Genomic DNA, 27,684 nt, shown 5'->3' with positions numbered 1-27,684 from the left:
CATGCTGGCCTAGGAAGTGATAAATCAATGGAATGAAAGGGATTCTAGACACTCCTGGATATATGGGGGTATTAGTTTGGAAAAGGATAGCCTTTAAAGTCAGTGGCTAAATGATTGATTCTAAAATAAATGACTTTAGACCATTTTGAAAAACCAAAATAAAGTTATACCTCAACCTCACTGATTATTTAATTCTGTATATGAAAAACGAGATAAAATGACAACCTATAAAAAACTATGAAAATGTTTTTTAACAGGTTGATGGTAGGCAAGGCATTATTAATCTAACTACAGAACTCAAAAGCCATAAGGAAAAATCTATACATTTAAATCTATATAATTTGAACTACCTGAACAGCAAAAATTACTGAAAAAGTTATTTTAAAGAAAATATTTGCCATCAAAATACTAGAAATATGAGTCACATCCCTAATATACAACATGCTCTTAATCTATAAATCAGCACAAAATAGACATCAGTATAATAAAAGGCAAAAGATGAACAGATATTCAAGTAAAAAAAGTACAAATAGATAATGCACATTTAAAGGAAAAAGGACAACTTTATCCGTGATGTAGAGTGTGGGTTCAATTAATGACAGGGTTCCGTGGATTCCATGGATTTTTTTATCACATGGGTATATAAAACACAAAATTGACCTGGCTGGGCTGGACCAGTGATGGTGGGTGTATGAGGGAGGGACACTGGGGAAGAGATGCATTGCACTGCATTTGGTGGTCTTCCCAGCACCTGCTCTGTCTGGGATGCTGCTCTCCTTTGCACCAAGCCCTGCGGCACTCATTTTTCACTGGGTCTTGCCCACCCTAGAAGCCAGGGACATCTGAAGGGAAGAATCAGGTCTTTTTAGTTTTATTTTTTAATGGATATTTGGAGATACAGATAGATTCACAAGCAATTCTAAGAAGTAATAGAGACAGCCCCTGTACCCTTTACTCAGCTTGCTCCATTTGGCATCATCTTGTGATAGAAAACACCCCAGTGAGGATCATGGACAGTGATGCAGCTGAGACACAGAACATATCCACTCCCTCAATGTCCACTCCTACTCCCACTCCTGCTCCCTCTGTAGGCCCCAGCCACCATTTGTCCGCCCTCCATTTCTGTAACTATGTTGCCTCAAGAAGATGACACAAGTAGGATCACCCAGTATGGAACTTTTGGGATTGGCCTTTTTTCACTCTGTGTAATGCCCTGGAGATTCATCTAGATTCTTATATGTATCAGCAGTGCTTTTTTGTTGTTGTTGCTGGGTAGCAACAAATTGCCTTTTGAGCAAATAGGTTGTTTTCAAATTTTGGACTATTATGAATAAGACTGCTCTAAGTTTTTATGTAAAGTTAAATTTTCATTTAATTAGCATAAAAGCTCAAACGTGGGATCACTGAGTTGTCTAGCAGTCACAGGTTTATTTGTTTTTAGAATCTGCCAAACCATGTTCCTTAGTGGGTGTGCCATTTTACAGTCCTGTAGTAAGTGCTCTGACTTCTCAGCATCCTTGCCAGTGGTTGGTGTTGTCAGTGTTCTTTATTTTGGCCACTATAATATGGTGCAATGATACCCTGTGATTTTAATTTGCATTTCTTTAAGGACTCATTTTGTTGGACATGTTTTCATGTACTATTTGATTTTTTGTGGGACTGTACTAACATTTTATATTATCCCATTTTGTAATACTAGTTTTTCAGTGTGCATCTTTGTATAACTTGTTCAGTGGTTACTCCAAAGATTATATATCAAACATTGTTGTCTACTTATTTCACTGTTTTACCAGTGTGAGGGAAGTCTAGGATCTTTACTTCCCTTTTTAAAGAAAGATTTACTTATTTAATCAAAAGGCAGAGTGATGGTGTGGGGGGGTGGGGGTAGGAGGTGGGGAGAGAGAGAGAGAGTGAGAGCGAGAGAGCAAGAGTGAGAGATCCTTTATCCTCTGGTTTGCTCACCATGTGGCCACAACAGCCTGTGCTGAGCCAGGCTGAAGCCAGGAGCTAGGAATTCCATCCTGGTCTCCCACATAGGTGGCAGGAACACAAGCACTTGGGCCATTGTCTGCTGCTATTCCAGGCACATTAGCAGGGAGCTGAATCTAAAGTGGAGCATCTGGGACTTGAACTGTGCTCCAGTATGGGTTGCCTTCATCTCAGTGGCAGCTCAACACATTGAGCCACAATGCTCACCCCACTGTCTCCCTTTTTATGTTTTTATTTTCCAATGCTTATAATATAATTGCCTTAAGTATTGCATCTACTTACATTTAAAACCACATCAGTGTGTGATAATTTTTGCTTCAGGAGATAGCTTTTTGGCACAGTGGTTAAGATGCCATTTGGGATGCCCACATTCCATACTGGAGTGCTTGGGGTTGAGGCTGAGCTGTGTTCCTGATTCCAGTTTCCTGTTAATGTCCACCCTGGGAGGTAGCAAGTGATAATTCTAGTAGTTGGATCCCTGCTTTCTTTGTGGATAACTGGGATTGAGTTCTAGGTAAGCTGACTTTGAGCTGGCCTAGCCTGCTCTGGCTGTTGCAGGAGATGGAAGATCTCAATCTCCTTCTTCCTCTCTCCCTCTCTCCTTCTCAATGTCTGTCTTTCAAACAAATTAATGTACTTAAAGCAGTAAAATCCATAAGTCTACCAACTGATGACTGGATAAATAAAATGTGGTATATACACATGATGGAGTATTACTCAGCCATAAGAATGAAATCCTGTCTTTTGCAAAAAATGGATGAAACTGGAGCCTATTATGCTTAGTGAAATAAAGCAGTCCCCAAAAGATAAATATCATGTGTTCGCTCTGAAATGTGATAGTTAATCTGGAATGCAAAAAACTGTATAAGAATGAAACTGTCTGTCCCTGTGGAACTGTGGTCATCAGTTCTTGTGGAACTATTGTCTATTCCTGTGGAACTTGTTGGGTGCATTAAGCCTGTGAGTATAAAGTATATTGAAAGTATTTTATTGCAAAAATTAAATGAAAAAAGAAAAAGGAAGGTGCAGGTATTTAGGGAGGGAGGGAAGAAGGAGGGAGGAAAGGATGATTATCTCCTTTTTTTTTTTTTTTTTTTTTTTTGACAGGCAGAGTTAGACAGTGAGAGAGAAAGACAGAGAAAGGTCTTCCTTCCGTTGGTTCACCCCCCAAATGGCCACTATGGCTGGCGCTGTGCCGATCAGCAGCCAGGAGCCAGGTGCTTCCTCCTGGTCTCCCATACGGTTACAGGGCCCAAGCACTTGGACCATCCTCCAGTGCCTTCCCGGGCCACAGCAGAGAGCTGGACTGGAACAGGAGCAACCAGGACATAATCCGGTGTCCCAACTGGGACTAGAACCCAGAGTGCTGGTGCTGCAGGTGGAGGATTAGCCTAGTGAGCCACGGCGCTGGCTCAGGATGGTTATCTTCTTAGAAATGTATTTAAGAAGTACATGAAATCTGTTCTCTTCATGTTAATAAAAATGTTAAAAACTTCAACTGTCAAACACAATTCAGAAAATTCAAAAGAGGAAGTGAAGCTCGTTATATTGACCGTTACTGTGTGTTGTCTTCCTTCTTGATCTTCTGGTATTATTTCTCTAATCGTTTGCTTTCAGCTTAGAGAACTTCTTTCAGCTGTTCTTCCCTTAGGTCTGCTGGTGGCAGATCCTCCTAGTTTTCCTTCATTTGAGAATGTCCTGGTTTCCTGTTTATTCCAGAGGAATATTTCCAATGGAGTGGGGTTCTGTGTTAATGATCCTCTTCTTTTTGCATGTGAAAAGTGGTTTGCCTTTCCCTTCTCACCTGAATGGCTTCTGGTGGTAAACCCATTGTGTTTGAGCTCCCCCTTTCCCCTGTAAGTAACCTGTACAATCTGCTGTTTTCAAGACTTTACTCCTAGTCTTCAGTTTAACACGGTTGACGGATTTGTCTTGGTTTGGATTTTTTTGAGTTTATCCTAGTTGAGGATGGCTCAGCTTCTGGAATTGTAAGTCTATGTATTTTGTGAAATTCAGGAGTTTTTCAACGGTCAGTCTTCGAAGTTCATTTCCAGGTTACTCTGTTTCTCTTTCCTTCTGGGACTGTGATAACACAAATGTTAGATGCTTCATTATACTACCTCAGGTCCTGAGACTCTGCTTGTTATTTTTTTTTTCAGCCTGTTTTTTCTTTTTTTTTTAATCTTTTATTTAGTAAATATAATTTCCAAAGTACAGCTTATGGATTACAATGGCTTCCCCCCCCATAACCTCCCTCCCACACACAACCCTCCCATCTCCCACTCCCTCTCCCATTCCATTCACATCAAGATTCATTTTCAATTATCTTTATATATAGAAGATCGATTTAGTATATATTAAGTAAAGATTTCATCAGTTTGCACCCACACAGAACATAAAGTGTAAAATACTATTTCAGTATTAGTTATAGCATTAATTCACATTGGACAACACATTAAGGACAGAGATCCCACATGAGGAGTAGGTGACAGTGAGTCCTGTTGTTGACTTAACAATATGACACTCTTGTTTATGGCGTCAGAAATCTCCCCAGGCTCTAGTCATGAGTTTCCAAGGCTATGGAAGCCTCTTGAGTTCACCAACTCTGATCTTATTTAGACAAGGTCATAGTCAAAGTGGAAGTTCTCTCCTCCCTTCAGAGAAAGGTACCTCCTTCTTTGATGGCCCATTCTTCCTACTGGGATCTCACTCGCAAAGATCTTTCATTTAGGTGTTTTTTTGTTTTGTTTTGTTTGGTTTGGTTTTTTTGCCAGAGTGTCTTGGCTTTCCATGCCTAAAATACTCTTATGGGCTCTTCAGCCAGATCCAAATGCCTTAAGGGCTGATTCTGAGACCAGAGTGCTGTTTAGGACATCTGCCATTCTATGAGTCTGCTGTGTATCCCACTTCCCATGTTGGATTATTCTCTCCCTTTTTTATTCTATCAGTTATTATTCGCAGACACTAGTCTTTTTTGTGTGATCCCGTTGACTCTTAGACCCAGTCTGTTTTTTCATTATTCAGCTTGGGTAAGTTCTTTTGTTCCATCTACTTCTTGGATAACTTCTTCTGTTCCCTCCCTTCTGCTGCCAGGCTCTCCACTGATTTTTTTATTTCAGTTATTATATTTTTCTGTTCTAAAATGTATACTTGGTGATTCTTTATATTTTCTCTTTGCTGAGACTTTGGGGGTTTTATTACATTATTTTCAATGTTATAATTATGCAGTGAATCCTTTACATGATGGCTCATTACTGTGTCAAGAAATTTTAGTATTTCTGCCATCTTAGTGTTGGTATCTATTTATTGCTTGTTTTCATAGAAATTTGGATTTTAATGGCTCTTGGTTAGATGAGTGGTTTTTGACTAAAAACTGGACATTTTGGATATTGTGTTATAAGGTTCTGGATCCTGTTTAAGCCTTTCATTTTCATTTGGCTTTGTACAACTCTGCCCCAGCCAGGGAAGGGCATGTATGGTATAGCTGCAGTAAAATTAGAGAAGTCCGAGTTCCCTACTCAGCCTCTGCTAATGCTGGGATGAGGCTCTGTGTTACTCTGCATGAGGCTGCGGCTTCCAACATGACTCCTCTCTGGCCCTTAGATCATGCCACCCTGGCCGGGAGGGATAAGAGTGCCCACTTCATGCTCTCTGAATAACCTCCCTGAATGCTCTGGGCTGGGGTAGGAGATGTCAGGAGTAAAGTCTCAGCTGCCCACATAGACAGCACAGTAGGGCAGAGCATGGAGTGTGGTCATTACTGCCCATAGGAGTGCAGGACAGGAGCTCAGTCCTGTCTGATAACCATAGTGGGATGGGACAGTTGGGGACCTTCTGTCAGACAGAATACCAGGTTCTCTGCTCAGCCTTTCCTGCAGGGTTTGGGATGAGTCTGCAGTTTTCTCTGCGGTGTTTGGTGGCAGTAGAGCAGTTTTGTGGCATGCTTTTCTGCTTTGCTAGGCTTCCTGTTTCCTGATCCTTTAAGTAGAAAACTTTTGAAAGGTGTTTTTTTGTTTGTTTGTTTGTTTTGTCTATGCTCATTGGCAGTTGTGGGCTACTGTCTTCTCCAGCACCAAGTCTGGGTAGATGAAGCAAAGAGAAAACCCAAAGAACTCTGTTATTCATTGGGAGCAAAAGTCTGTAGCCTATCTGCCTTCTTTTCTCCAAATTTGAGAGTCTTCTTGTGTTTTCTTTGTATGTAATGTGCAGGACTTCTAGTTGTACCTAGTGGGAGATTAGGAAAAATTATGACAGTGTCATCATGCTTTCTGCATAGTGACTTTATAATGCATTTTAACATCTGATCCGCAAGGTCTCTCATTAGTCTTCTTTATGCATTTCTTGAATACTATCAGCCTGTTTCATATGTTCTGAAGGATCACTTTATCTTGTTTCAAAAGAACAACCACAAAATTGGGACTTCAATTAGAATTGAGTTAAATATGTTTATATATTTATATCAATTATAGGAGGAATCATGGTTTTGTGATCCAAATACATGCAATGTTCCATTTCTTCTTATTTGATTTTATGTCCTGTAAGATCTGGTAGTTTTCTTATGTTAGGTTGAATACATTTTATTGTTAAACTTGTTCCAAAGAAATCTATTATATTTATTTTTACCATGAATTGATAACAGTCATGCATCATTTATAAATAAGGAGGGGTTCTGAGAAATGTGCCATTAGGAGTTCTGGTCATTGCGTGAACAAGGTAGAGTATATTTACACAAATACGAGATGCACGAGCCTGCTGGCAGCAGAGCATGGCCTGCTAGTTCACAGCAAATGTTGTTTATGTAATTAGAAGGAGTGTACTCTAAAATAATGATAAATAGTGCAATATAGTAAATAAATACAACAATGAGCTTGTTGTTTATTATCATTATCAAATATTATGAGCTGTCAGAAGGGGTTTCAAAAAGTCATAGACAAATTGAATTAAAGGAGGATATGAATTTTCCATGAACTCTTGGAAGCCCCCTCATACATGATTGTATATGTTATACTGGCAGTGCAGTGAGTTGATTTACACCAGTGTCACCACAAACAAGTGAGTGGTGCTATGTGGGACATTACAAAATCTACAATGTCTGTAAGTGAAGGAATTTTTCAGCTTCATTATAATCTTAGGAGTCCATTGTCATCTATGCAGCCTATTTGATGGAGATCACTTTATGTCACACATGATTGTGTTTTCTCTCCATTTATATCTACTATAGATGCTATTTGTTTTTTAAAAAATATTTATTTATTTACTTATTCAAAAGGCAGAGTGACAGAAGGAGGGAGGGGGAGAGAGAGAGAGAGAGAGAGAGAGAAAGGTTTCCCATCTCCTGGTTTATTCCCCAAATGCCTGTAACAACCAAGGTTGTGTCACACTGAAGCCAGGAGCCAGGAACTCCTTCCAGATCTCCTACATGGGTGATAGCCCATGTACTTGGGCTATCACCTGCTGCTTCCCCAGGTGTGTTAGCAGGAAGCTAGATTAGAAGTGGAGCAGCTAGTGCTTGAACTGGCACTCCAATATGTAATGTCACACCACCCCTTATGCTACTTATTTTGTATACATATCTTTTTTTTAACTTTTATTTAATGAATATAAATTTCCAAAGTACAGCTTATGGGTTACAATAGCTTCCCCCCCATAACGTCCCTCCCACCCGCAACCGTCCCCTTATCCACTCCCTCTCCCCTTCCATTCACATCAAGATTCATTTTCAATTCTCTTTATATATATAGATATAGATCTCTTTATATATATATATATAGATCAGTTTAGCATACGTTAAGTAAAGATTTCAACAGTTTGCTCCCACACAGAAACATAAAGTGAAAAATACTGTTTGAGTACTAGTTATAGCATTAAATCTCAATGTACAGCACACTAAGGACAAAGATCCTACATGAGGAGTAAGTGCACAGTGACTCCTGTTGTTGACTTAATAAATTGACACTCTTGTTTATGGCATCAGTAATCACCCTAGGCTCTTGTCATGAGCTGCCAAGGCTATGGAAGCCCCCTGAGTTCACTGACTCTGATCATTTTTAGACAAGGCCATGGTCAAAGTGGAAGTTCTCTCCTCCCTTCAGAGAAAGGTACCTCCTTCTTTGAAGACCCATTCTTTCCACTGGGATCTCACTCACGGAGATCTTTCATTTAGGTTTTTTTTTTCCCCCAGAGTGTCTTGGCTTTCCATGCCTGAAATACTCTCATGGGCATTTCAGCCGGATCCGCATGCCTTAAGGGCTGATTGTATACATATCTTATACATGGCCATCATTAACAAATACCCTTGCCAATTTTATTGGCTTTCCATATAATTTTTGGAATTTCTAGGCAGGCAATCGTATTATCATTTTAATCATTTTCTTCTAATATTCATAGTGGTGTTAGTGGTCAGACAACTGAAAAGAATGCCTGTATCAGTGTGGGAATGGTTGAATAAATGTCTATTGGTCTATAAATGGAATGCCAACTGCCTGCAGGAAGCAGTGAATTTGGTTAGATTTCATCTTTGAAGTGCAACATGAGAAAAGCAACATGAGAAAAAGCAAAATGCATCAATATGATCTCATTTTTTTCTGGAACGCTGGGAAAGTACATGTGTGCAGTTGTATATATGATATCTGTATGTATGATTATATAAACAGAGGGGAAGCTAGGAAATGATAGCAGTCAGTCTATCTTGGCAGTGGTTGATGAGAAGAAAAAGAGATAAGCAGAAACAACATAGCCTGTCTTGCCATGAGCTGGTTCTCACCATGGAAACAGCACATATGATAGAGTCCCGTTCATGTTAAATCTCACACAGATTTAAGAGAGCCCTGAAGTGATGGTCAAAGCAGTGTCAGGGTGCTGGTGCTTTCTGGTGGATTTCATATTTACTTGTCATTTTTTTTGGTTTCTATGAATTATTCAAAATGTTTAAGGTGTATTATAGAATCCGAAAATACAAGATAGTCTTTTTTTTTCATGGTAGAAATTTAACACACAAAAGCAAAGTGCCATAAGGGCATCTCTGTATATGAAATCAACCTGTTCTTTTGCAAATCTATGTTACATTGATGAAAAGCAGCAGCTGCTGTGCAACCCAGAGAATTCATTAGAATATTCCTGAATAGAGTTCAGCACTGTGGTGTAACGGGTAAAACCATTGCCTACAGTGCCAGCATCCCAAAGGGTGCCAGTTCCAGTCCCAGCTGGTCCACTTCCGACCCAACTCCCTGTTAATGCACCTATGAAAGCAGTAGAAGATGGCCCAAGTGCTTGGGCTCCTGCACCCATGTGGGAGATCCTAAAGAAGCTTCTGGCTCCTGGCTTCAACTTGGCCCAGTTTCAGCTGTTGGAGCTATTTGAGGGATGAAGTAGTGGATGGAAGATTCTCTCTCTCTCTCTCTCTCTCTCTCTCTCTCTCTCTCTCTCTCCAACTCTGCTTTTAAATAACAAGTAAATCCTTTATATAAAAAGGAGAGTATTCCTGAATTGCGGTTCCAACTTCCCAGTAGTCTTTTGGAAGGATGAGAGCCTCTGCAGCCTGGGAACTTAGGGACAGTTTCTCAGCTCTGCTCTAGTTTTCCTTCGGGGGGGGGGCACTGTAAGATTCAGTCTTAAGTGGGAGATTTCAGTTGTTGAAGTGTGTGTGTCATGTGCACACTTGTCCAGAGAGGCTGAAATTCCTTGGTTTGATATTGCTGAGGTTATACAAATTGGGGAGTGGGAATACTTTCCTCAGAAGAGATGGGAATGCAGGTGTCCCAAGAAGGGATAACGGGTCTGGGAAGACAGGAAAGAAGTGAAGGATGTCTGTATAGGGGGTGTGCAGGTCGCCTGGGACAGGGTGCCTGCGGCCCAGTCTGTGTCCCTCTTGACTTTCTCTTTTCTTCCACATGCACCAGGGGCCGGCCGCTTTCCTTTCCACACCGCACATTTGCAGGACTCCTTCTCCTTCAGGCCTCACTGACTCTGCCACTCTTTTCCCTGCACATCCATCTTGCTCGTGGAAGTTCAGGTTCACTTCTTCCAGTGGACACAGTGGGACAGCAATAAATCAAAATAGAGTAAAAAGATGAAGATGCATTATAAACCATCTCAGTAAAAGGGATAAATGACCTGAAGAAAGTCAGGTGTAAAGAAGAAATACCACAAAGAATTCAACTTTCCCTGGACTGCCACCGGGCCCTAGGGAATGCTGACAATGGAACTGCTGGATGCAGGTCTTTATCCCTGCTCCTTCCTGGTAGCAGGTGGAGCAACATCTGCTGAGCCTTGCACTGACCACCCAAAGCAAGTCAAGGGGATTTTAAGACAAGAAAACCACTTGACATGGTCGGGGTGCACAGGTGAGAGTCCTGTTTATCAACCCAGATTGGCTTAGAGCAGCACCATTTATTCTCTCCCAGATACCAGTCTGCTGGAGTAAATGAATCTGCCTCTTACCTCAGGTGTGCATGTGACCTGGGGCACCTCAGGTGTATTCCACTGTGGCCCAGGAGGCAGCCACTAGAGGGAAAGTTTTCTTAGGGAAATAGCACACATGGGAGAGGGGAACCCCACCCAGGCCAGCACATCTCAAGCTGTTGTTTGCAGGGCATCTGCTAACAATTCATTGGCCAAGAGCTGAGCCCCTTCAGGGCACTGGGTATTCTCACTCCCAAGAAGGTTGGTGGTGGATGTTTTTGAATAACATTAGAAACCTGAGCTGCACTGGGTTAAACTGCTACCTGTGGCATCCTATATGAACACTGGTTCAAATTTGGCTGTTCTTCTGATCCAGCTCCCTGTTAATCTGCCTGGAAAAGCAGTTTTGGGTGGCCAAAGCACTGGGGCTCCTGCCACCCACATGGGAGACCCAGATGGAGTCCCAGGCTCCTGGTGTCAGCCTTGCCCAGCCTCGGCTGTTGCAGCCATTTGGGGAGTGAACCAACAGATGGAAAATCTCCTTTTGTCCCCCCCTCCACCTCTAATTCTGCCTTTCAAATAAATAAATCTTAAAATAATCAAAATTCTGTGCCTGCAGAATCTTACCTGGGTGTGTCTGGCATAAAAGGGAGAAGTCTGGATCTGCCTGTAAAATGTTAACCATCATTGTCGTGGAGCAGCAGCATAACACATGGTTGGGATTTTCTGTTATTTTCCACATTTCATGCACTTATGATGTCATGTTTTCATAATCAGAACACACATGACAGAGAAAATGCCTTTTGAGAAGCCTTGTCCTTCTCAGCTGAGGGAAACAAGAACAAGACAGCCTCGATGGAGGGGATGAGGGCTGGGACTTTGGTTTTTAATCCCAGTGGTTTGCAAAGGAAAAGCGAATGCTGCAAAACCTGACTTGTTTTCTAAGATCATTCAATTCTGCGGTCAGGGCAGAGGCTAAAGTGCTGCTGTTTATAAGACATTGACTTTTATTCAGGGGCTGAGTGACAGGAAACTTTTGGAGGAATGAATGTCCATGCTCCGTCCTGTTAAGAAGGCGATGAGTACCTGGGTCAAGGATGCTCACTGTCTTCTCAGATTCCTCTGCTCTCCCTGTCCCCATCTGCAAAATGCCAAGGCTGAGTGCAGTGATCGGTGAGGTCCCTTGCAGATGTCACTTCCAGTAATTCCAACATTCCTCTAGCAGCTCAGTTATCTCCAGATCTAACATGTTAAAAGACGCACCCCAAAGGAAGAGTTCTAATTCTCTCCCTGGCCTTGTGCTGACGTCTTCTTGGTAGCTCACACAGAAGCACATGTGGGAGTTTCTTTTATTATTGTTTCCCAGTTGCACAAATATTAATAGGTATTGCAGAAATTTAAAAACACAAAGAGGATGGGCGTTTGATGTAGCAGTTGAGACATTCGCTGTTTGGGAGCCGTCATCCCATATAGGAAGGCCTGATGTAGAGTGCCCATTCCACTTCTGATTCTGTCTTCCCACTAGTGCACAGTAGGCATTAATGGGAGGAATCAGTGGTGGCTGAAGTGCTTGGGTCCCTGCTACCCATGTGGGAGTCCTGAATTGAGTTCTAGGCTCCTCGATTCAGCTTGACCCGGCCACTGCTATTGCATGCTTATGAGGACTGAACCAGTGATGAGAGTTCTCTCTGTCTGTCTGTCTGCCTTTCAAATAAAAATGAAACATTAAAAAAATTAAGGGCTTAGCCGCCATCTACCTTAAAAAATAAAAATACAGAGAAAATAATTTACTTGTAATGCTACCACTGTTAACTTGTTAACTTTTTTTTTTTTTTTGACAGGCAGAGTTAGAGAGAGAGAGAGAGAGAGAGAGAGAGAGAGAAAGGTCTTCCTTCTGTTGCTTCACCCCCTAAATGGCCACCACAGCTGGCACACTGTGCTGATCCGAAGCCAGGAGCCAGGTGCTTCCTCCTGGTCTCCCAAGCGGGTGCAGTGCCCAAGCACTTGGGCCATCCTCTACTGCCTTCCTGGGCCACAGCAGAGAGCTGGACTGGAAGAGGAACAACTGGGACAGAACTGGCACCTCAACAGGGACTAGAACCCAGAGTACTGGCACCGCAGGTGGAGGATTAGCCTAGTAAGCCACAGCGCGGGCCCACTGTTAACTTTTATAATACATTTCCAGTATTTTTCCATTGCATGTGTACCAGAACTATTTTGAACAACTATTTATTTATTTGAAAGGCAGAAAATGAGAGAGAAATAAATCTTTCATTTACTGGTTCACTCCTTAAGTGCTTGCAACTTCTGGGCATGGGGCAGGCTTAAGCCAGAAACCAGTAACCTATCCTGGTCTCCTGTATTAGTGGCAGGAATTTGAACCATCATCTGCTGCTCCCAAGGTGTGTTTGAAGGGGGATGGATCAGAAGTGGGTAGCCAGGACTCTAATAAGCACTCTAATAATCACTTGCTGATATCTCAAGTGGTGGCTGAACCTGCTGTGCCACAATGCCCTCCCCTGAACTGACCTCATTTTTTTTTTTTTGCTTTATAAGTTGTGACATTTCCTGTACAATTGTCTTCTAATCTATTATTTTTAATAATTGCATGAGATTTAATAATTTAAAAAATTTTCTTCATGGATTACAGTAGCAGTAACCCATTTTTGACGTTCATGTGTTTTCAGTGTGGGGAATGGATGAAGTGTTTGAACAGCCTGAGTTTGAAATACTGGATCCAAGATTCCTTACAGAGTGTGTGACTGGCCAGAGGTCCTGACACCTTTAAGACTCAAATGGAAACACAGCATCTACTATCTATGGAAGGTTTCTTGTGAAGATGAAATAATACTGGTTATGACACAGGTCAGTGTCCCAATCATGCATCCCATGCTTGCTCCCCACCCTGTCTTCTGCCTTCATCAGCGGCTTCACTTTCCACAGAGGACCCTCCGACTCTCTCTGTGGAACCAGAAAAGGAAGGCTGCAAACACTTGGCAATTACATCATAGTATTTCTTATTTGAGTAAAAGATATGTATACATACATATACACACACACACATATACATAGACATATATATTATAAAAGGTAAATTAAATGTATATATATACATATATGTATATATATATTCATTCTTGTGAGGTGATTGCTCTTGTCCCCAAGCTGGGTACAATACAAAATGAGCTAACAAGGTGTTTGGGTATCCCCAGCACCAGACAACCCTGTTAAGTCATCCAGGGGCCATGAGCCCTTTGCATTTCTCTATGGAGAGGACATGGAGTAGATGAGGGGACCCAGAGCACCCATGGATCCTTGTATTAGGGACTCTTGTGTCCCTAGCTGCTCAGCCTCCAAATGACCCATCCTTTATGAACAATACCCTGTAGTGCAGCCTAGAACACATTTGATCCCTAGGGCCCTGTCCCTTAGAGGCTGGTGGTGACATGAAGGACAAGCTGTCCCCTGTAAAGGAGGGGACTTTACAGAAACAGCCCTGTTCTCACACAGAGCAGAGCTCAGCTGTGCTGCACATACAATGTCTCTAACAGAGCAGGAGATAGGCTTAGCAAGTAACATCCTGCTTGGAACACCTGCATTCCACATTGGTGATCCTGGGTTTGTGTCCTACTGATGCAGACCCTGGGAGGCCACAGGTACTGATTCAAGTAGTTGAGTCCCTGCCACCCACATGGGAGACTGACATTGGGTTTCAGGCTGCTGGGTTTGAGCTGACCCCCCCCCCCCCGGCTGTTGTGGGCATTTGGGAAGGCAAACGATGGGTAGAAGAACTCTCTTGTGTGTCTATCCATGTCAGATACATTTTATGAAAACCTACTATGGTGCCTCATAGTGCAAGGGCTCAGTGCACCTGAGTACAAGGTGGTGTGTGGGGAGCAACTTGGACTAGACTAAGTTACTGGAATTAAGACTTATTCTATGCATCTGCTCTCCCACAATATGGCGCTGGGAGAGGAGAAAACAGCTTCTACACAGCTGCCTCCAGTTCAACCAATAAACTGTAGGACTTGCTCCTGATTGGAGGAGAGCAGCGTGCTCGGCGTGTGGGCAGCCGAATTAGGATTGGCGGAGGAGGACTATAAAGGAGGAGAGAGACGGCATGCACCAGGAACATCTAAGGGGAACATCTGAAGGAACACCTGTGCAGCCCCCGAAAGAGCCGGCCGGTGGTGTGCCGCTCCCCTGCGGAAGTGGGGAAAGTGGCCAGGGGGAACCGCCCTTCCACGGAGGTGGAAGGGACAGTAGCCAACCCAGGAAGAACCAGCAGCAAACCCGGGGAGGGCTGAGCAGACAAAAGAACAGCGCAGGGTCCTGTGTCGTTCCTCCACGAAGAGGGGGAGCGACAGTGGTGGTACTAGATAATGACTAAATTAAGCTAATGAACATATCCCTTAACTCACCTACCTGTCATTTTTTTTTTTGTAGTGAGAAAATTTAAAATCTATGATCTAAGCAATTTTCAAGTAGGAAATAATTTCTTTAAGATAATTTCTTACAAGTATAATTATCCTTTTAAGTTTGGGCAGTTTTAAGGCTTTTAATAAATATACACTGTTTTGCCCTCAGAATGATTTCAGAAATTTACACTCTGTTTTCATGTGTTTTTACCAAAATTAGGATAAAATACATAGCTAAATTCCACTATTATGATTCTAAAATTAATATATACATGCTTACTGAAACAGCACCCAATTTTTTAAAAAATCCAGTGCATTTTTCAACAAAATGAGCTCTGCATCATTATTTTTAATGCAAGCTAGCATTCCATGGTATTGTAGTGTTTGATGTAGTCAAGTCTTTATTAATTAGGTTAGATCTATTATTTTGTTATTTGCTAAATTTTACAGTGAGTCTTGAACATATATCTTCATAAATTTGTTCAATTATACCATCAGTATAAATTTTAGAAATGAACTTGCAGAGTTAAAGGATAGTCAAGGGGCTGGTGTTATGATGCAGTCGGGTAAGCCACTACAGGCATCACGCACTGGAATGCTGGATTGAGTCCTGGCTACTCTGCCTCATCCAGCTTCCTGCTAATGTGCCCAGGGAGGCAGCAGAAGAAGGCGAAGATGGCCTTAGGTGTTTGGGCCCCCCACCAGCCATGTGAGAGATCTGCATAGAGTTCCTGTCTCCTGATATAGCCTGGCACACACTTTGCTTCTGTGGCCATTTGAGGAGTGAACCAGTGGATACAAGCTCTCTCTCGCTCTCTCTCTCCCTCTCTGCATTTCAAAGAAATTTTAAAATAAAATAATCTTTAAAGATTAAAAATAGGCTGGCACTGCAGCTCACTAGGCTAATCCTCTGCCTGCAGCACCGGCACCCTGGGTTCTAGTCCTGGTTGGGGTGCCCGTTCTGTCCCAGTTGTTACTTTTCTAGTCCAGCTCTCTGCTGTGGCCTGGGAAGGCAGTGGAGGATGGCCCAAGTGCTTGGGCTCTGCACCCGCTTGGGAGACCAGGAGGAAGCACCTGGCTCCTTGGCTTTAGATCAGTGCAGTGTGCCAGCCATGGTGGCCATTTGGGGGGTGAAGCAACAGAAGGAAGACCTTTCTCTCTGTCTCTCTCTCTAACTCTGCCTGCCAAACAAACAAAAAAGAATAAAAATAACAGATAGGCAGTCTTAGAACTTTCTGTTTTAAACCTACTCATTATCAGCTCTCTCCTAAAAAGGTTATGCTAACTTTGCCTCCCACTAGGAGTAACCGATTCTGAATGACATTGATGACATTGATTATTATTATTTTTAGCTTTGCTTTTTTTGGATCAAAAGGTACAATGTTTAACAACACTTAAATGTTTATATTGCTATTTTTTTCTAAATTATATTTCTTAGTCTGTTGATAAATTTGGTATGTTTTGTTTATAAGCCATTAACATTGGTCTCCTTGGGGATTTCCTATATTTTTTCTTCTTTTTTTAACTCAGATTCTGTTTGGTTTGCTGTGTATACTATTAATATTGCATTAATAAGTATATATTATAAATAGCACATATTAGTATATTGCTACGTATTATTTTTCATATGTATTTTAATTTCACGAGTTTTTCATGTGACTCTTACCTGTCCTTTAGATGCCAAGCTCAGAATGTTCTTATCCCTAGATTACAGTTTTTCAAGTTATCTTAAAATTGTATTTCCTTTATTTGAATCTTGAATTTCTCTGGAATCATTTAAGTGGAAGCTGGAAGATCAGAACCTAATTTTGGGGGGCATTTAATTTAGTAATTTTATTGAAATAAAGGTGTGTCTGTTTACGCTGAAAAAAAAAGTTCTTGTTGGCATTTGCTGGGGACAGCATCTTTGAAATTAAGGCCGTGGTGCTGCTACGCAAACAGGCAGATCGCAGTGCCAGCCTCCTTCTCAGCACAGGCCATGAGGATGGCAGATGGGGAGTCCTCTGTGCTTCGCAGAAGCTCCCACTTGTGCTCGGGCTTCTCGATCCTCCTGGGAATGCCAACTCTACCCCTAGTTCTTCAAACCTGGAGGGACAGTTTCTTCATTCAACAGTTATTGAGGTTCTGACTGACTTTTTAATGTTAAAAAGGAGTATCTCAGGTGCCCTGCCCTGAGATAGTTTACCACGGAGAAGGTATCATCTCCACCAGCTAACATCCCAGTGCAGGCAATAGGTATATGACTGACAGCACTGACTGGCACTTGTCATCAGGGCCAAACTATAATAGCTGCACACAACTGTGGGGTGCATCAGTACAACCCCCCCCCCCAAAACAGGGAAGGAAGAAACTGTGTGATAAATGGAACATTCTTCCATTAGATGAATCTAGGTCTGCAGTGGAGACATGCTGAAAATGAGGACGATCAGCAGGGCAGCATCGCGCAGAAGCACTCCATAATTCCCTAGCTCCTTGGATCCCTTCACTACAGTGAAGATATCATTCAGGAACACAAAAATACAGTGTCCAGATGAATGGCAGGAGCTTCTCTGTGGCCCCCCCCCCCACTGTGTTGAATGGTTAATCAGAATCTAATTTCATTTTGTCCAAATTTAGCCAGTTTTCCTGTCACCAATTATAATAAATAATACATTGTTTATACATATGAGATTTGCCTGTATTGTAGGCTACGTTCCATTTTGTCTGCTTTAGAAATCTGAGCTCATGTTCTTTGCCCCATTTTCAGTGTGTATACCCTGATTACTTGGGTTAAATCATTGAGGCTTTTAATGTGGCCTGAAATATGTGCTCTTTCATTACCCTTTGTGAACATTTCTTCTATTTTCATACAAATAAATGATTCCAGTACAAATCAATATCCCCATTTTAATGTTGAAAATTATGATGAATTTATAGATTAATGTAGGAGAAAATAACATTTTTGCAATTGTGTCTTTCCTTCTAGGAACATGCAAGGTCCTAAAATTACATTCATTAGACATGTGTCACTTCTTTCAGGTAAGTCTTGTTAAATCTATATTAGGCCATGCTATTTGTTGCATAATATCAAAATAACTTTATTCTTAATAGTGCCAGTTTGTGAGTATTGATATAGAAGCTTTTTCTTCTGTAAAGATTACTTTTTGTAACCTACAATGATCCTTAACTGTCTTCATACATTTTAAGCTGCTATTTTAATTTCTTTTTTAAATTAAAAAAAATGTAAAGGTAAACACATTTCATGTATTTCATGGATACAGATTTAGGAACACAGTGGTAATTCCCACCCTCCCCTCTCTCCCACCCATATTCCCACTCTTCTTCCTCCTTCTTTTCTTATTTCCTCTCTTAATTTTTATAATGATATATTTTCGATAAGTGAATAGTTCAACAAAAATACGAATTACACAAACGCTGTTCCTCAACAGTAAAGACAAGGGATGTAAACAATTATCAAATCTTAAAATGTCAGTTTCACTCCTACATGTTACATTTTTGGTACACAAATGTACACAGATCTGGTAAAATATATGATATTTGTCCTTTTGGGACCGGCTTATTTCACTAAATATAATGGTTCCAGTTTCGTCCACATTGTTACAAAAGGCAGGATATCATCCTTTTTATGGCTGAGTAGTATTTCATAGTATATACATACAACAGTTTCTATCCAGTCATCAGTTGATAGACATCTTGGTTAATTCCTAGTAAGCAGTCATACTTGCGAACCATGATAATTTGGGTCATTTTAGCTTCTAATTATACATTTTTCCCCTTTGAGGCATTAGTTAGAGGTTCTAGGACAAAAAAATTATGGTGATGCTAGGGTTCCTTCTTCCTTCTTGATTTATTAGCATGCTGCAAAATATGAACAATATTTTCTATGGATTCTGATTTTCTTTATTGACATTTACCTATTTCTTTCCCAGAATCTACTGAGAGATTCATGCATTTTTCTTTCTCTTATATAATTAGTTAAATAATATATATTTCTGTTAAATTATTGTTGAATTTCCAGATAAAGTTTTCATTATTTTTTGACTCTTTTATATTATGCCACAGGATTCAATTTTATCAGACTTGGTTTATGATGTTTCAGCAATTTTACCATTTTACTCCTCCTCTTCTTTCTCCTCCTCCTCATGCATGAATAAGCATTATCAAACATAAGCTGAAAGCATAAAATATCTTATAATGCACTTACATAATTTTTACCTTTAACATTATTCTTAAGGTATATGTCATTATTTTACTTCAGGAAAATGATTTAGAATAGTTAAGTGTCTGTTGCTCCCCTTCTTCGTGGAGGAACGACACAGGAACCTGTGTTGTTCTTTCGTCTGCTCGGCCCTCCCCGGGTTTGCTGCTGGTTCTTCCCGGGTTGGCTACCGTCCCTTCCACCTCCGTGGAAGGGCGGTTCCCCCTGCCACTTTCCCCACTTCCGCGGGGGAGCGGCACACCACCGGCCGGTTCTCTCGGGGGCTGCTCAGGTGTTCCTTCAGATAGATGTTCCCCATGCATGTTGTCTCTCTCCTCCTTTGTAGTCCTCTTCCACCAATCCCAACTCTGCTACCCACATGCCGAGTACGCTGCTCTCCTCCAATCAGGAGCAGGTCCTGCTGTTTATTGGTTGAACTGGAGGCAGCTGTGTAGAAGCTATTTCCTCCTCTCCCAGCGCCATATTGTGGGAGAGCAGATGCATAGAATAAGTCTTAATTCCAGTAACTTAGTCTAGTCCGAGTTGCTCCCCACAAGTGTCTGTCATAAAATATTTCTTTGCAATAGAGCAAGAATTTTAAAGTAGTTCCAATTACTTTCTAAGCCTCTGATTTTAATCATTTTATGTATCCTTTATTTTTAGTGGAAAGATTGGTACATAGATTATTTCTTAGTGCTGTGTTTGTCAAATTTTATTATCGGGGTTGGGCTTGTCTAGTAAAACAAGTTGAAATGCCTTCAGTCTTTGCAATGTTATTAAATATTTTAAATATTAAATTAAATTTTCCCCTATATCTGAAAATATATTTACTTTATTGTTCCAGAAGTGTATATTTTCATTTTTCCTGTATCAAACTTGCTTGATTTTATACATTTTATTGGCTTTGTAAAAGAAAAAGTACTCTACATATCAGTTATACTGTTGTTCTCAGTTTGCTTTGGTTTAAGAATTACGTCTTAGCTTCTTGGATTAAATACCCATTTCATTAACTCTCTAAAATGATCATGAGACCAAACAAAGCTCATGTTTTTATCCTTCTTCCAGTGTCCTACTGAAAAGACCCTACTCCTGTAGCAGGGATAAATGCACACAGTCAATAAAGCACAAAATATGTAAGAAATTCAGTGATCAAGGGAGCATGTGACAGTAGGGAAGGGTTAGTGAGTAGGAAGGAAAGCCCTCTAGGAGTTTAGAGGAAAGATTCTACCCTACCTCACACAATTGAACATGGACTACAGAGCAAATGCATTAAACCATGACATAAATGTTCTCACATGTGTCTCTTAGTACCACAAGATTTTTGACAATTCATTTGTCCAGAGAACAATATAAACAATGAGAAAAGTGAACTCAAGAAAACAGAAATTGAAAAAAAAATACATCAGTAAATTGTAAAGATCAGACTACCATTAAAAACATTCGAGAACAACAATAAAAATCCCACAGATAAAACAATGATCACTTAAATTAAATTAAAATTTCAGCAGAAGTAGTGAGTATTACATAACCAAACCAAACAAACAAGAAACAAAACACAAAGGATAGAACTGCATATCTAGCCTAATGTTTTGTTACTCCTATGCCAAATATCCTCATTCCTCTCCCCATGGGCCCTCTGCAGATTACTTATGTAACTTGATAATACTTTGCCTGTCTGACGAATGCCTCTCTGTCACAGACAGGCACTTGATGTACTTTGGTCAGCAAAAAATGAGTGAGTGGACTTAACGAGTATGACGCTGAACCAGGATTTTGACCAGCTGTTGGGCCCCACTCTCTTCTCTTTGCTTCTCTCTGAAGACAGTCACGGAAAACCATATGGGGCTGCTCATTCAGCCCAGGGCCTATCTACAAGTAACCTGGGGCAGCTGATGCCCACATAGCACAAGGGAAATAGAATCCTTTCTGATTAGAAGCACTGAAATGTCAGGATTGTTTCTTAATCCAATGTTTGGTAGTCAGCTGGCTGATTCTGCAAGCTTGAGTAATTATTCCAAATTCGGGGGGAAGCATAAAAATGAATGAATATGAATTTTAAAGATAAAACTTAAAAGACAGGTGGGATAAGAATCCAGAACACATGGGGAAGGAGTTCAAAAACATATTGGCATTAAATTGGAAACACAAGAAGGGTATGAGTCGATCAGGGAATGATTACATTCTATAGAAGAGTAAATATTTCTGTTGTGAAATGTGTCACTTATTGTTCCTTTATTTTTTATTCAATGCAACTTTGCAGATTTCTTCTTTCAATTCCAGAACATTTTTCTTGATTACCTCTAATCCTCAAGTGTGTAGAACAATGAGTGATACCAAGTTAGTTCTTCTTGAAGCATCTAAAGAAAATGACTATTTTTCAAGATAATTCTGAGAAGTGCAGGGAGATCATTCATCTCCTTTCTGTCTTATTGGTCCCTTGTTCCTGGCAGAAAACCAAAGGCCCCTGCTCTGTTCTGAATGTGCACCCCCCACACACAAGTTCCTCTCATGCTTACCATGTTGGAAGTTAATTGCTGTTGTTGTAGTGTGAAGAGGTGGGCCCTTAGGGTGTGGTTAAATCCTGACAGTGAGGCCCTCACAGATGATGGACCTCAGGGGTGGAGGGAGTAGGTGCTGCCTCCCCCCCCCCCCGCCTGAGGGCACAGCAGTGAGGCATTGTCCTGCAAACCCATGGCAGCCCTCACTGGACACACCAAACCTGCGCTGCCCTCACCGGTGCTCACCATGCTCCAGCACTGTAAGGAGTGAATTTCTATTTTTTGTGAATCACCCACCCTCAGGCATTTTATTACACCAGCACAAGCAGACGAAGCTGTCCTTGGTTCTCTAAGTTGGAAGGGGTACAGGAAGAAGCTTCAGAGCCTTGACTTTCTCCAGAGAAACAGGTAGGTTCTTCTTCACTCCCTGCTGCCAAGGCGGTAAAAGGGAAAGCTCTTCCAATTAACTGTGATTGAGAAATCTGTTCTTTTGCTTTCTGTAGATACGTTGTAATGCATGTTTAAAAACTAGTTATTTAAAAGTAAAAACCAAGGCATACTAGAGTTCTTGTTTCTATTATTTCAAAGTGTAGCAGAGTCTGTGCTGTGGTGTAGCAGCACCTCCTGTAGCGTCAGCATCCCACATGGGCACCGGTTTGAGTCCTGGCTGCTCAACCTCCAATTGATTTCCTTGCTAATGTATCTGGGAAAGCAGCAAAAGATGGCCCAAGTTCTTGGACCCCTGCCACCCACATGGGAGACCTGGATGAAGCTCCTGGGTCCTGGCTTCTGACTGCCCCAGCTCCGGCCTTTGCAGCTGTTTGGGGAGTGAATAAGTGGATGGAAGACCCCTCTCTCTCTGTCTCTCTTTCTGTCTCTCTAACTTTGCCCTTCAAGTAAATAAATAAATCTGTAAAAAAATAAAAAAATGCGTCATACACCATAATCTCTCAGTTGATAAGGAAAAAAAAGAGCACTTGATTTGTAATATTAAAACACATTTCATTTTCTCCTAAGTAGCAAACATATGAGGGCACTTCAAAAACTTTATGCAGGGGCCAGCACTGTGGTGTATTGGGCTAAGCCTCTGCCTGCTGTGCCAGCATTCCATATGGGTGCTCATTCATGTCCCAGCTGTTCCTCTTCTGATACAGCTCTCTGCTGATGGCCTGGGAAAGCAGTTGAAGACAGCCTAAATGCTTGAGTGGTCAGAAATCTGTGGGTGATCAGAGCCTGTCACTCTAGGCCTCTGCCTCACAGGCAACAGTTGATGATTTGGGGAGAGAGAGCTCCAACAGTGAAATGACAGTGAAATTGCAGACAACACAGCAATGCCTGGTCAGCCACCCCCCAAATACCCATAGGATGAACACAGATGACCTCAAGGTAGTAACCCACGTGAGGTCATCCCATCCACACCCAGTGAGAATCCCTATGTTTGTGGCAGTCCCCAGGCACCCCAGGCTCTCAGGCAGCCACTAGACCCCATCCCACCTGCATGTTTGCCATTAATATAGGAGCAGACACAGAATTCAGACCCTGGATTCCAACACCTGTAGAAAGGCTTCTGCTAACCAAGGGCTGAGGATATGCTTGTGTCTTTCCAGAGAATGCAGGACAGCCCATTTGGGTACCAGCCAGAAACATCAAGCCTGCAACTGACAGTCAACCAGAACCAGCTGAACAACACTGAGAGCCCATCTTGTTAGCAGACGCACCTGCCCTATCATCCTACCCTGAGGAACTGCCCACAGCCACATCCATTACTGGTTTATATTCCACTAGCTCTGGTCAACCACTCCAATGGCCCACAGCCTGTGTGTGGTCATGCCATTCCTGATTACCATTGTTCCTCATTCCTACCCCTTCTGAGCAAGCACTCCTGTGGTCTCCCATTTTGAGTGCTGGTTAGTCAACAATGGGTAAGATCCCCTGGGGGACAACCTAAGACAGGCACAGCTGTGTACGGATGCCACAAGGAAATGGGGTCAACAATGATATGGCCAAGAATCATGCCTCCCATTGCTCAAAAATAAATGAAAAGGGGGAAATGTGGTGGAATGAGAAGGCTATGCCAAGATGGTTGCTGGCAAGTGAGCATCAGTTACTCAGGAACGGCTTTGAAGCCCACCTGGCAGTGGAGCCTGTCTAGCAACAGGCTGTGATTGGATAGTTTCAGATACTGCCTTGCAACAGGTTGTGATTGGTTAGGGCATAAACCGCCCCTTGACTGGATTGGCAGCCTTGGCTATTTAAGCTGCTGTACCAACTGAAATAAATGAGTCTGCAGGCTGCTCACCTCTGGCCTGCTTTCACCCAGCTCCCGGGGTCTGTGTGGTGACTCCGTGCCTCTTGCCCCCACCATGTTCCTCCTCTCAGAACGAATCCACAGCAACACCTTCCTACTGTTTACATGTCTCAATTGGACATAACTGTGCTTGAAATCAAACCCTTCCTTGATAAGGTGTTAAATGGAAGAATCTATGAGGAGAAAACTGAGAAGAAATTTGGGGAAATATCTAGCAAGCTAATGCTCTGGTTTTATTTTACTTTGTAAGATTTATTTTCTTTATTTAAAAGAGTGCAATGGAGGTCGGGAGAGACAGAGGAAGAGATCTCCCATCCACTGATTCACTCCCTAAATGGCTACAATGGCAGGGGCTGTACGAGGCCAGAGCCAGGAACTCAGAAACAGAGCTTCATCTGGGTCTCACATCAGCAGCAGGTACCCAAACACTTGGGCCATCTTCTGCCTTCCCACGGGCATTAGTAGGAAGCTGGATTGGAAGTGGAGCAGCTGGGTCATGAACTGGCACTCTGATATGGGATGCCTGTGTTGCAAGTGGTGGCTTATCCCACTACACCACAATGCCAGCCCTCAACTAATGTTCTGTTAAGGGCAAGGTTTTCCTTTCTGAAAATTGACTGAACTTGGATTTTATGTAGGATATATTATACTGAAATCTGAGTAATGGTCTCCAAAGATGATCAGGCCCTAATAGTTGGAACCTGTGAAGGCAGTCTTACATGGAAGAGGGAAATTCACACGTGTGATTGAATTAAGGGTCAGGTGTTGGGAGGATTGTCCTGGATGTTCCTGGTGGGTCTTTGGAAGAGAAAGGTAGAAGGAAACTCTACAACAGAGGAGGAGAAAACAATGCCATGTCAGAACAGAGATTGGAGTGGTGCATTTTGAAGGTAGAAGTTAGGGCCCAAACAAAGAAATACATGTGACACTTAGGAGGAGCAGCAAAAGGCATTAGAGAGCGTGTGGCCTCACCAGCACCTTGACTTCAATCCAGTGAGACTCACTTCAGACTTCTGGTCTCTAGAACTGTAAGATAATACATTGCTGCTGCGTTAAGCTACCAAATATATGCTGTTTTCTTACAGCAGCCGTAGGAAGCTAATACTGATAGTACCTGGAAAAATTGTTGTAGTTTCTGAATTGCCCTACATATTGGAAGACTCTGCTCTGAAAAAAAAATCCACAAAATTTTGTTCAATGTGTAACATTTGGTTTATTAGATTTTTATTTTATTTTTTTTGAGAGGCACATAGAAAAAGAGAAATCTTCTAGCAGCTGGTTGACTCCCTAAATGTCCACAAGGTGCTTGCTGAGCAAGACTTAAAGTCAGGAGCCAAGAACTCAACCCTGGTCCCCCATGGGTGGCAGGATATACACTTCTTTAAGCCATCACTACTGCTTCCCAGGGTCTCTATTTACAGGAAGCTGGAGTCAGGTGCTGAGGTCTGGGAATCCACCACAGGTATGTGATTGGAACCCCAGGTATGCTAACCCCTAGCCAAACACCAACCCCATTGAGTTTCTGTAGACCTAAATGTGCCCAAGCACTATTCATTTGTGGAAATTATTTGGGATGAAGACTAGGAATGAAACCTTTCAGTTTGTTAAGGATTGAACTGTGGCTGCCTCGAGGTTGTTGATGTTTTAACCTGGAGTGGCTGTGAATACAACCCTAATTGTAGTGGGGTCTAGTTAGATTATATAATTAAGATGATGCCACAGAGTGGGCTCTAGTCCAACTGTATTGGCATCTTTAGAAAAGGGGGATTTTTGGATATGGAGGCAGACACATACAGGGGAGGATGAGACAAAGACACAGGATGACAACGTCTGCAGATGGAGAGCACCTGAGGCTGCCCGAGCTAGGAGAGGGGCAAAGAACAAGTTCCCCTCACAGCTCTCAAGGAACCAGCCCTGCAGGCACCTTGCTCTCCACCTGAGCCTCCAGAACTGGGATAGCTCACATTACACCCCTGATGCTCCAGCCCATGGTCTGTGGGACTTTATTTGGGGAACCCTAGGAAGTGAGTACACAGCTATCACCAAGGTTTTGGGCATTGCTGCTTTTTTTTTTTTTTTTAAACAAAACTGTCCCATGTGCTACTGCATTCTCATGCCCTCTCATTCATTACTTCTATAGGCTACAGTCAAGCCTTCCCACTAGGAGTTGTTTAAATCAGGTTTTGTTTTATTTTTTTGAGTTTACATTTAAATTTCAAATGGATGAATTTCTAGGTAGCTAATTCTGTGTTTACATTGGCAAGTTGCCTTACTAACAAATCTGAGTAACTCTCTGTCCCTTGCTATGCTTCTATCTTTTGTTCTTTCTCAGCTACAATCATAAAGCCCACATTTCATGGAACATGGCGTGGACAGGATTGCTTATAACCTAAATGGATTGGGATGGCCTTGAGCTTCCAGGACCCAAGGAGAGCAGAGTTCTGCAGATAATCTGGAGATCAGGAAAGACTGGGTAGGGAGTGGGAAAGTTCTTCACCCCACCCCCAGTTCCCATTCATCTGTAAATGAGTCCAGAGGCCAGAACCCAAGTGTGCTTTTCCACTTTAAGTGTCTGAGGGCTCTCTGGACTCAGGTTGAATCTGCTGGCCCACTGAGCATTAATGTTCTTTCTGTGGCTTAAGCATAAAAATGCAAACCAAAGATTTCACTCCTTGGAGAGCTTGAATACAGCTGCTTGCATAGTAGCTGAAGGGATGCAGACATCCCCAGGGTTCCTGATAGGGACTTCTCTTTGGGTTATGCATCTTGAGTCTGTTCACATGCCATTTCCTCATCAGACACCTACCTTCTAGGGAACTGGGCAGGGCAAGAGAGTGGGTGTGAAAGCACAGTGCTCAGATCTGTTTCCTCTCTGATCCGTGTTGAATGGAGTTGGGTCCCTGGACCACCAGTGAGGGTGGGGCTGCCTGCAAGGGCTGGCTTTCCTTTAGTCTTAGCTTGGAGAGTTTATATCTGACATGGGAGCTGGTGAAATGATCATGGATGCAGTGGAGCTGAGCTAGTGCATGAAGCAGAGGTGCTTCTTAATTTGGTTTCTCTGACTTGGAGAATTGTAGATCGGAATATTGTAAAGCTATTGCCACCAGTTTTAGTCACACCTATTGCTGAGAAGTGATATTTGGGGAGAGTTTCAAGAATAATTTGATGGGAATTTAGAACAGAGAAATATTCGCATCATCTTGCTGATTCTACTACTGCTCAGAAGTCAGAAAATCATAATAGCTAATCATTTTCTAAGAGTTTACTGTGTGCAGATCCTATCCTATGCATTTTTTCCTTCAATAATTCATTTAATCCACAGAAAACCTTTTATGGTGGGTGAGAAATTGAGTGGAAGGTTCAAGTAATCACTGAGCCAGCACATCAGAAGCAAACATGTTTTAACAACTTGGCAAATAGGAAAATGATGTTCACTTGGCTTTAAATACTGGGAACTGGTTTAGAATATGTTTAGAATATGCTGAGAAAGAAGCCTACAGAGAGTGCTCTCCCTGTCTGCTGGGGAGAATACTCCCTAGAAGTTCCTTCAGGACCTGAAACACTGTTACATGTTTCCCACACCTAGAATTCTGAGTGTGTGTGTTTGAATCTATTCATGATTAGTATTATAACAAGTTTGTTTTGCTGTTTATATGTTTTTATATGGAACCTCTTTGTGTAAATAGGATGATTGGTTGATTGAATAGTTCATTATTTGTTGATTGAACACACCTGCTGTGTACCAGACCCTGGGCTAGTCGCTGAGGACACACAGAGAACAAGATACCCATGTTATTTGCACTAAAAATATTTATGATCTAGCTCAATTTTTACTGTGCCTCCTACAATATTGAGGCAAAAACCAACATTTAA

General features: G+C 41.9%; 1 long non-coding RNA gene across 1 annotated transcript in view; it reads left to right on the top strand.

The window, feature by feature from the left end:
* Positions 1-17,931, top strand: part of LOC138845452 (uncharacterized) — a 181,915-nt gene extending 163,984 nt beyond the window's left edge. Inside the window, exons 3-4 of the long non-coding RNA XR_011382716.1 lie at positions 13,077-13,254; positions 17,773-17,931. This is a non-coding gene — a long non-coding RNA (uncharacterized lncRNA). The remainder of the gene's footprint in view (positions 1-13,076; positions 13,255-17,772) is intronic.
* The last annotated feature ends 9,753 nt before the right edge of the window (positions 17,932-27,684 follow it).

Source organism: Oryctolagus cuniculus, chromosome 15 (genome assembly GCF_964237555.1).
Source record: "Oryctolagus cuniculus chromosome 15, mOryCun1.1, whole genome shotgun sequence".
Taxonomy (NCBI): domain Eukaryota; kingdom Metazoa; phylum Chordata; class Mammalia; order Lagomorpha; family Leporidae; genus Oryctolagus; species Oryctolagus cuniculus.
This window is presented reverse-complemented; position numbering and strand designations above follow the sequence as displayed.